The sequence below is a fragment of the Arachis ipaensis genome, chromosome B9, assembly GCF_059453495.1.
Source record: "Arachis ipaensis isolate K30076 ecotype BB chromosome B9, ASM5945349v1, whole genome shotgun sequence".
Classification (NCBI taxonomy): Eukaryota; Viridiplantae; Streptophyta; class Magnoliopsida; order Fabales; family Fabaceae; genus Arachis; species Arachis ipaensis.
Genome location: NC_142444.1, coordinates 113,988,112 through 113,997,506, shown reverse-complemented (window position 1 = coordinate 113,997,506; position 9,395 = coordinate 113,988,112). Strand labels below are relative to the sequence as shown.

Below are 9,395 nucleotides of genomic sequence, written 5' to 3'. Positions count from 1 at the left end.
CTGCACAGTTTTTATAGTTGATCCACCAAAGCTTCTGGCCGCCGCCGGAGCTATTGCCGGGCCTGTTCGAAATCGCAGCTGCTTTGTTTTCGTATTACAGTAAGTATCTTATGTTTCAAAAAAGTCTCGCGTTAGTATTCAGTTGTGTTTGGTTAATGAATATGAGTTTTGGTAACGTGAGATCGAGTCCTGATTATTATATGTTGTGATTAGTGTTGCTATGGTTATTGCGAAAGTGGCTGGGAGCTGAGGTTTTGGTTACTATCAGTTCGTGTTAAGGCGGAAAGGACTTGATGAGGCGTTTGGGTTATGGAATTGCGTTTTGAGGTAGGGGCGCTTTCCGGAAACTATATTTTATATGTTGGAATTATTACATATGGATACTGTTGTGAGACAATTTTGTATTTGGTGATGGTATCAGCCTTATGTATTATTGATTGTCTCAAATGATTATGAATGTTTGCTTGGCTGGATTGTTGTGTGTTTTTGTGAAATGCAATGTTTTGAAGTTGATTCTTTAAAGGTTTGAAATCTGAGTTTAATCCGTTGAGGATTGATTTGAATTGAGTTAATTAGTTTGATGATGTGAAAAGTCGAATGCACTTTTGAATTCAGCCTGGTTTACTTTAATTGACTTAGTTTTGGACAAAAGATTTGTTACTGAACCGTTTCTTTAAAGCTGTGGGAATGAGTTAAATCGGTTGATATTGATTTGATTTTTGAAACGGTTTTCTTGAAATATGGAATTGAGATGACTGTTGGATTTTGGCTTGCCTTGGACTGATTTTTGGATTTTGGGCTATTGAAAAGAATTGTGAAATGGTTTAGTTGGGACCCGAACCGGGTGGCAAAGTCCAAGTTTTAGGGGAGATGCTGCCAAAATTTCTATAAAATTCGAGTCTTTATTGAAATGTTGTTTGGAAAAACAATGAGTTAAAGACTTCTACTATTTTATTTGAATTATCAAGAAAAGGATGATTCATGCTTTTGTAATGATTTACTAAAGAGGAAATTGTGATTTAGTCTTGCTTCTTAAGAAAGGCATTGTATCACTTTCAGGAGAAAGTTATTTAGATGAAACTTATGTTTTAAAGCTGTTTAAATGTGACAAGGGCAATGCCTTTGAATTTGACTTGAGGGTTTCAATTAGAGGAGTTTCAATGACTTTGAAAGAACCTGAATGTCTATTGACAAGTTTCATTTTAAAATGTTTTCAGAAAGGTTTTAAGTACTCTTTGAATTCTGAATTCTTGCAAGACTAAAACAATTTTGAGTCGTTGAGACGTTCTAGAATTTATCATGGGGTTTGAAGTTGGTTTTGCCTAAGTAAAGGAATCGGATTTGAAAGAAGTGAATGATTATATGACTCGGTTTGGCTTAGATCCTATTTTATTACTCAAATCAGGAAGCCAAGGTTTTTAATGAATTTAAATGAACTTGGCGAAATGAGTTATGTTATTCTCCCTTAAAGACTTAGGACTCTGCCGAGAAACTTTGTTATAAAATCCCATTGTGGGATGGGTGATTTTGAATGTTCCCAAAGTGAATCTTTAACTTTCCATGGTTTTGGAAGTTTTGGAAGTTTTGGAAAGAGGATGCCGAGAGCGGCTTTGTTTTAAAAAGGGAACTTACTTTGAGTAAATTTGGCTTATGAGCCTGAGATGATTTGAGAAATGAGATCTTTAAAGCCAAGGCTGAAAAGAGTTGAAACTTGATTTCAAAGTGAAATGAATTGAGAAAAAGTGATTTATGGCTTAAATGCCGATTTTATGAGTTTAATGATGTTGAATGGTGGAAGTGCTGTTTTGTTATGGGCCAGAATGGCTGTGTATGATTATGAACATTGGCTGGTTCTGGAATGAACCGTGAGCCGGAATGGCTGCGTATGATATTGATTTATGGCTGATTGCCAAATGAGTTATGGGCCGTATGGCCGACTATGAATTATAAATTTAAGCCGGATGGCTGAGATGGATGTTGATCCATGGCTGGGACTGAATGAATATATGCTTGAGATACCTGGGTAGTAGCAAGGGTTGTGGTTCGTCCCACTTGCTCCAGGTCAGAGATCGTGACGCCTGGGTAGTAGCGATAGTAGTGGTGATTCCACTCGCTCCAGGTTGAGCTTTTAAACACCCGCCTGGGTAGTAGCCGCAGTAGTGGTTATTCCACTAGCTCTGGGTTGAGCGGGTAGTAGCAATGGGGTTGTAGCTCAAACCTACTTGCTCCGCGATGGGTGTTTCTTTCCATGGTTAGCTACCAGGACGTGTCGGGTTGGCTATATAACCGACAGATGATATCATCAGCCACTAGGGTAGGCATGCATCATATGCATTTATGTGACATTGTTTGGGTGTGCATATTGTACGTGGTTTGCCTTTGAGATTAACTGCTACTTGTTCTACTTGCTGTAACTATTTGTTTGTGCTTGAACTTCCTATCTGTGTTTGCAACTTGGACTCTATTGGATTGTGGTGATTGGTTGTTGGTTGGATTGCTTGGGCCTAGGGCCGTGGTTGAATTGAGATGGACCGATGGTTAGTTTTGGTTTTGTGGTCCTGGTTTGGAAATGTATGAAATGTTATTTGGTTCAGCATAGATAAACCTTTTGAAAAGCTTTTGAGTTTTAAGAATGTAACAGTTCCTCTTTCAGAAAAGATTTTCAGACCTTACTTTTATTGTAAACCGTTGTTTTTGAAAAGGAGGCATAAGACGGTTATTAATCACTAGTACGGTTTATCTTCACGTATCCTATTACAGTAATTCCCAAAAATCCTCTACTGAGAACCCTTTCGAGGATGATGTTCTCACCTTCCTACATTTTTCTCCTTTCAAGATATGGGCGCAGAAGTCACGAAGAGTTTATTTAGTTGTTGAAATGCTCTGTATTACTTTAGATTATTACTTGTTGTACCCTCGCCTTTATCTTGATATATTCTGTAAGAGGGATAGGAATTGTATTGGTTAATGCTTGTAATGTTATATATATATATATATATATATATATATATATATATATATATATATATATATATATATGTGTATATATATATATATATATATATATATGGATGTACTCTTTATGAGTCTTTGTGAGTTGTATGATATCAATGGATGTACGTTATCGAACAAAAGTATTTTTGGAGCGGCTTTGCGGTTTAAAGTTTTAAACAGGCTCATATTTTAGTATTAAATAGTATAAGTGTCATCGTAATGTCCGAGCTATCAGAGTCGCGCAGCCGGAAGCGTGAGCTTTGGTAGTTAGGGTGTTACATTATGGTATCAGAGCAGTCCTTCCTGTAGAGCCTAAGTAATGGACCGACTATGTATCAATTGCATACTCTAAATGTTTGTCATGTATTAGGTCTTGTCAAATGACGAGAATTAGAGCTTTATGCACATGACGATCTATTGATCAACGCTGTTAGTCTTACATTGCATAATTCTTGGTATTAAGTTTGGCCAGCTTAATACTAGTTTATTATGTATATGAAAGCACTGATGGGTTATCATAGATGATATACGAGTTTTGAGTAAATCGAATCGCGGGTTTGGGAACGCTAGAAACTATTTCTCGAGGCTATTCAGTTGTGCGTCTTGAATTCTGTTCGAGTCGACCTGTTCTTTCATGTCCTAAGTTGAAGTCTAATTCTCTTGAAAAGGAATTTTATTCTTTCAACTCTATTCCTCTATTCATATGAATTCTTATTTGATCTTAAATGCATATGCTTGTTTGGAATCCTTGTTGCATCTATCTTTCTCTGTTTGAATTCTTCCTTATTCAAATATTCTTTGATATCGCTTTGAACTTGTCTTAATGCGCTATGCATTTTAACTCCGTATTCCGAGTCCATTATTAGAGAAATTGTTGTTTTAGTTTTTCTCTTATTTGACAATGACCACAGCCAATTTTGAGACTTTATAAAAATTGTTGTTGATTAGATGTATACTTATCTATATATGAGACTTTGAAGATTTCTTATACAATTTAACAACTACTTATTTCTAATACCTCGCCTGTGCTTTTACTAGTTTATGGAACTGTATTTACTTTAAATTACAATTTGACTTTCTAGTAATTTTACTATAGTTCTAATGCACATCTTCATTTGATTATATATTTGAGGTATTTTTCAAAATTCTGGAAAGAAAGGGGATTTTTTGCTTTTATCCCGGTTGAGTTTCGTTTGATAAACTTTACTTAATTCATTTTGATTTGAGTTTGATTTAGCATACTACATGGTTTATGTCATTGTTGTTCTTTTGAAAATGTTGGACTCATAGCTTTTTTTCTTATGAACGGACTCGCTCCTTCTTAAGCTTTTCACCTCTATGAATGTCATACGTGATTTTGTTTTTAATTACACATCTATCTTTTGGGAGCACTACAATCAATCTCAGCTTTCCTTTCTCTGGTGAATCTCATTCTTATATGAGTCAGTTTGATTCGTTTCAAAATAGTGCATCGTTTATCCTCTCATTGTCTCTACCAGAGTTTTTAGTCAAAAATTTATCCTTGAGAAATTACTAATGATTGAGTTGTCTTTTTCTATGACTTTTGTATTCTTTTGGATCAATTTAAAACTTGTTTGGTGTTTCATGTCTAGTGGATCTTGTTTGAACTACCTTGATTTAAGATCCTTTCTAGTATGGCTTGACTCCTTTTTGTACATCTTAAACTTCTTGAATGTTCTTCTGAGACAGTGATTTCAAGAACACTTTTGGAGTCTTGTTTCGAACATTGGTTAAATGAGTTTTGAATCCTCTTTGAAGAAATATTAAACGGAATTCATTTTCTATTGCTTGATTGATACTGAAACCATTGTTCAATTTTGACGAAGTTAATTTAAAGTTGGCATGCGCTATTTTAAATGAGGTTTTGGAAAGCTTCCTTGTTTAGTGGAAACTGGTTTGTTTGTAACGCACCACTTATTTCCTTTACCAAATTGTAAGCAAATTTTTACTTCGGAATTTCTTTTCTAAAAGGAGTTTAACTTCCTCTTTCGTCCTTGCTATAAATGATATACATGCTTGTTTGAATATGAATTTTTGGAATTTTTGAACAAGCATTTGATTACTTCCAAGTTTTCATGAACTGCTTTTGGTTAAGCTATCCACCTAACTATCTTTCTAAAGTATTTGAGGAAATATTTTAGCGCTTAACCAAACCTGTGTACATGTTGTTTTAAAACTCTATATAATATACTTCAACATGAACTTGTATTAAAGCAAAGCCACGTTTATGCTTTTGTTACTCTCTTGAAGAATGGTTGTTGCTTAACTTTTCTGTTAGCCTGCGAAGTGATTTTTTTCCGCAAATTTTCGACTCTTTTAACGAACAGAGTATTCGGAAGTATTTTAATCGTGCTCTTGAGTTCTATGAGCCTTGTCTTGGGTTTGAGATATTCTCTTCTGTAAACCTCATACTTCTTCGACTCAGCTTGAATTTGTTTCAAACCAATGCGCTGATTTTCTTCCTATTGATTCTATTGGATTTCTTTGATTCAAGGGTTATCTTTGAAGTTGTCAATTGAATTGTGTTTAGCAAACTTCGTTGCTTGAGTATCCTTGTTTATCTGAAATTGGATACGTTCTCTCAAATCTATGAGTATTACCCTTGACAATTGTCTCTCCGTTCTAAATCTGGTATCCTTCTGAGTAGACTCGAGAATTGTTTTGATATCACGTGCGACTTGTAGACGTAGTAACGCGATGCGTTAGTTCTTTAAGACGTGATATGTGTATATGGAAGCTGAAGCGGTAGGTGTGCAACGTTACGAGTTGTGAGTGTTTTGTTCCTTGCGAACGGATTTGTGGTTGTCAGGCTTATGATCGAATATGGGGATTGTTAAGTGATTGATGAAGTTGGGAAGTTTAAGCTTTGAGGTTGGTACGAGATTAGTGTGCGGGTATTAAGCACGTCGTTGTAACCTCATTCTGTTTTATAGCCTTCAATGCCTTGCCTTACTATCACATGTTTGACCCATGCCATCTTTTGCATTGAGCCTACCTTGTAACGTTTGCTTTGCAATCACACTTCTACCCTTGCATCCTTATGCATATGACAATCAAAGCATTTGAGAAACCATATATATATATATATATATATTTATATTTTGAGATATTTTTGCTTCTTTCTTAAATGTGTTCAAAGGTGGACTGTTATGAAATTTCTTTCATTTTGTATCAATTTTCGAGGACGAAAATTTTTATAAGGTGGGTAGAATGTAAGACCCAGAACTTTTGAAAAAGGACTATTATGAGCTAATTTCAAATTCAGTATTTTTGTAGCTTTAATTTTAGGGATTCTTTATTAAAGAGAATTAAGGCGAGTTTTGATTTATTGAATTTGAGATAAGTTATGGTTATTATCCAATTTTACAATTATTGGATTATTTTCTATATTTAAAATTATAAAGTTGGTAGTTACGAAATGAAAAGAATTTTATATGATTTGAATTAAATAATTAATATTTTAAATATAATACTGCTATTTTGAAAAATGAAGAAATTAAGTGTATTATTTCTAATTTTTAGATTTGGGAATTTTATTGAAAATAATTGGTAAAATTGATGAGAAAATAGTATTTTTCCATATACAATTAGTGTTGAATTTACATTGGGTTTCAATTACTATATTATTCCCAATTTTATGTGAAATTACCATAATACCCTTAACCCTAATTTTCAAAATGAAACCCTTCCCTAACTTAACTTCTTCAGCCGCTGAGTTCCTCTTCTCCCTCACAAGTTCAACACACGCAGTTTCCTTTGTTATCCCTGAAAGAAAGAAGCAAAGAAAACGAAAAGGGGAATGAGGGAACAGGAGATCCGGAGGAAGAGCACCGAGAAAGCAGCAGCTCGCCGGCCAGCCGCGTTCTGCCACCACATCTAGCTCGCCGCCTATCGCGCTCCCGTTTGCGCCGTCACTAGGGAGAACAGAATCGAGAAGGGGTTGGCTCGCGAATGTGGGTGGTCGCGGGCTCGGAGCCGCCAGGCCTTCATCACCACCGCGTCCACGCCATGCCACCGCCACTGCTAGAGTTTGCCGCCGCCACCTTAACACTGCCAGCAGGCACAGCGGGAGAGAGAAATCGGAGTTTTGCACAGCAGGGATGAAGGGAGAGCGCGACAAGGGAAGCCATCTCCGCCTGTGTCACCGTCGCCAGACCTCCTTGCCGTCGCCGAACCTCCTTGCCGTTGCCACAGAAGCTGCCTTCGTTGGTGCCGTTGGAGGCACGAATGGGAGAAGAACGTGCACGAGGGAGCTTACAGAGAGGGTGATGCGCGATGGTGGTAGGTTATTCCGCCACCCTTGCTGCCGTCATAAGCTGTCGCCACGGCCACCGGCCTCCTAGCCGTCGCTGTGGTTGGAGTCCGTTGTGTACGGTCGCCGGAGAAGTTGTTGTGTCTGCTGAAACCACCGCCAAAGCTCCCGGCTAAGCTTCTGCCACTTGAGACCTTGCTGCCGTCGCCGGAAAAGTATGCCGGTAAGGGTTTTATTTGAGGTTTCTGCCTTTTTGGATTTCGAGAAGGTTTTATAGCTGCACAGCTTTTATAGTTTATCCACCAGAGCTTCTGGCCGCTGCGAGAGCTATTGCCGGGCCTGTTTGAAATCACAGCTGCTTCGTTTTCGTATTACAGTAAATATCTTATGTTTCGAAAAAGCCTCGCGTTAGTATTCAGTTGTGTTTGGTTAATGAATCTGAGTTTTGTTAACGTGAGATCAAGTCCTGATTATTATATGTTGCGATTAGTGTTACAATGGTTATTGCGAAAGTGGCTAGGAGCTGAGGTTTTGGTTACCGTCAGTTCGGGTTAAGGCGGAAAGGACTTGATGAGGCGTTTGGGTTATGGAATTGCGTTTTGAGGTAGGGGCGCTTTCCAAAAACTATATTTTATATGTTGGAATTAGTACATATGGATACTGTTGTGAGACAATTTTGTATTTGGTGATGGTATCAGCCTTATGTATTATTGATTGTTTCAAATGATTATGATTGTTTGCTTGGCTGGATTGTTGTGTGTTTTTGTGAAATGCAATGTTTTGAAGTTGATTCTTTAAAGGTTTGAAATCTGAGTTTAATCCGTTGAGGATTGATTTGAATTGAGTTAATTAGTTTGATGATGTGAAAAGTCGAATGCACTTTTGAATTCAGCCTGGTTTACTTTAATTGACTTGGTTTTGGACAAAAGATTTGTTACTGAACCATTTCTTTAAAGCTGTGGGAATGAGTTAAATCGGTTGATATTCATTTGATTTTTGAAACGGTTTTCTTGAAATATGGAATTGAGATGACTGTTGGATTTTGGCTTGCCTTGGACTGATTTTTGGATTTTGGACTGTTGAAAAGAATTGTGAAACGGTTTAGTTGGAACCCGAACCGGGTGGCAAAGTCCAAGTTTTAGGGGAGATGCTGCCGAAATTTCTATAAAATCCGAGTCTTTATTGAAATGTTGTTTGGAAAAACAATGAGTTAAAGACTTCTACTATTTTATTTGAATTATCAAGAAAAGGATGATTCATGCGTTTGAAATGATTTATTAAAGAGAAAATTGTGATTTAGTCTTGCTTCTTAAGAAACGCATTGTATCACTTTCAGGAGAAAGTTATTTAGATGAAACTTATGTTTTAAAGCTATTTAAATGTGACAAGGGCAATGCCTTTGAATTTGACTTGAGGGTTTCAATTAGAGGAGTCTCAATGACTTTTAAAGAACCTGAATGTCTATTGACAAGTTTCATTTTAAAATGTTTTGAGAAAGGTTTTAAGTACTCTTTGAATTCTGAATTCTTGCAAGACTAAAACAATTTTGAGTCGTTGAAACGTTCTAGAATTTATCATGGTGGTTGAAGTTGGTTTTGCCTAAGTAAAGGAAACGAATTTGAAAGAAGTGAATGATTATATGACTCGGTTTGGCTTAGTGATGACAAGTCATCTTAGCCTAGTTTCACTAGCCTTTTTCTTTTGTTTTCACTTGATTTATGCACTTTCTTGAGCCATAAGCAAGCCAATTGGGTAGATTTCCATGTTTCCTTTGATTCAATCAACCATGTATGAATTAATGCAATTTCATGAGATTCTATGCTATAATTGTCATATATTATGAAAGAATAACAAACTCATGATTTTAAGCAAAGCTTTGATGTGTTTGGTTGATTGATGATAGGTGAAAAGAGTTTTGAAGAAGGTTGAAGAAGGAAGGAATGGCTAGGAGCAAGAGAGAACAAAAAGCTTGAGCAAAAGTTTGACCTCAAACTTTACCTCAAACTTTTGGAAGAATTGAAAAACACTCCAGAGGAAAAAAGCTTGAGCAAAAGTTTGACCTCAAACTTTAGCTCAAACTTTTGGGAGAAAAGCTTGAGCCAACGTTTGCCTCAAACTTTTTGGCAAA

General features: G+C 36.5%; 1 pseudogene; it reads left to right on the top strand.

The window, feature by feature from the left end:
* The first annotated feature begins 6,966 nt into the window (after positions 1–6,966).
* LOC148545967 (uncharacterized) lies at positions 6,967–7,544 on the top strand (annotated as a pseudogene).
* Positions 7,545–9,395: the final 1,851 nt, after the last annotated feature.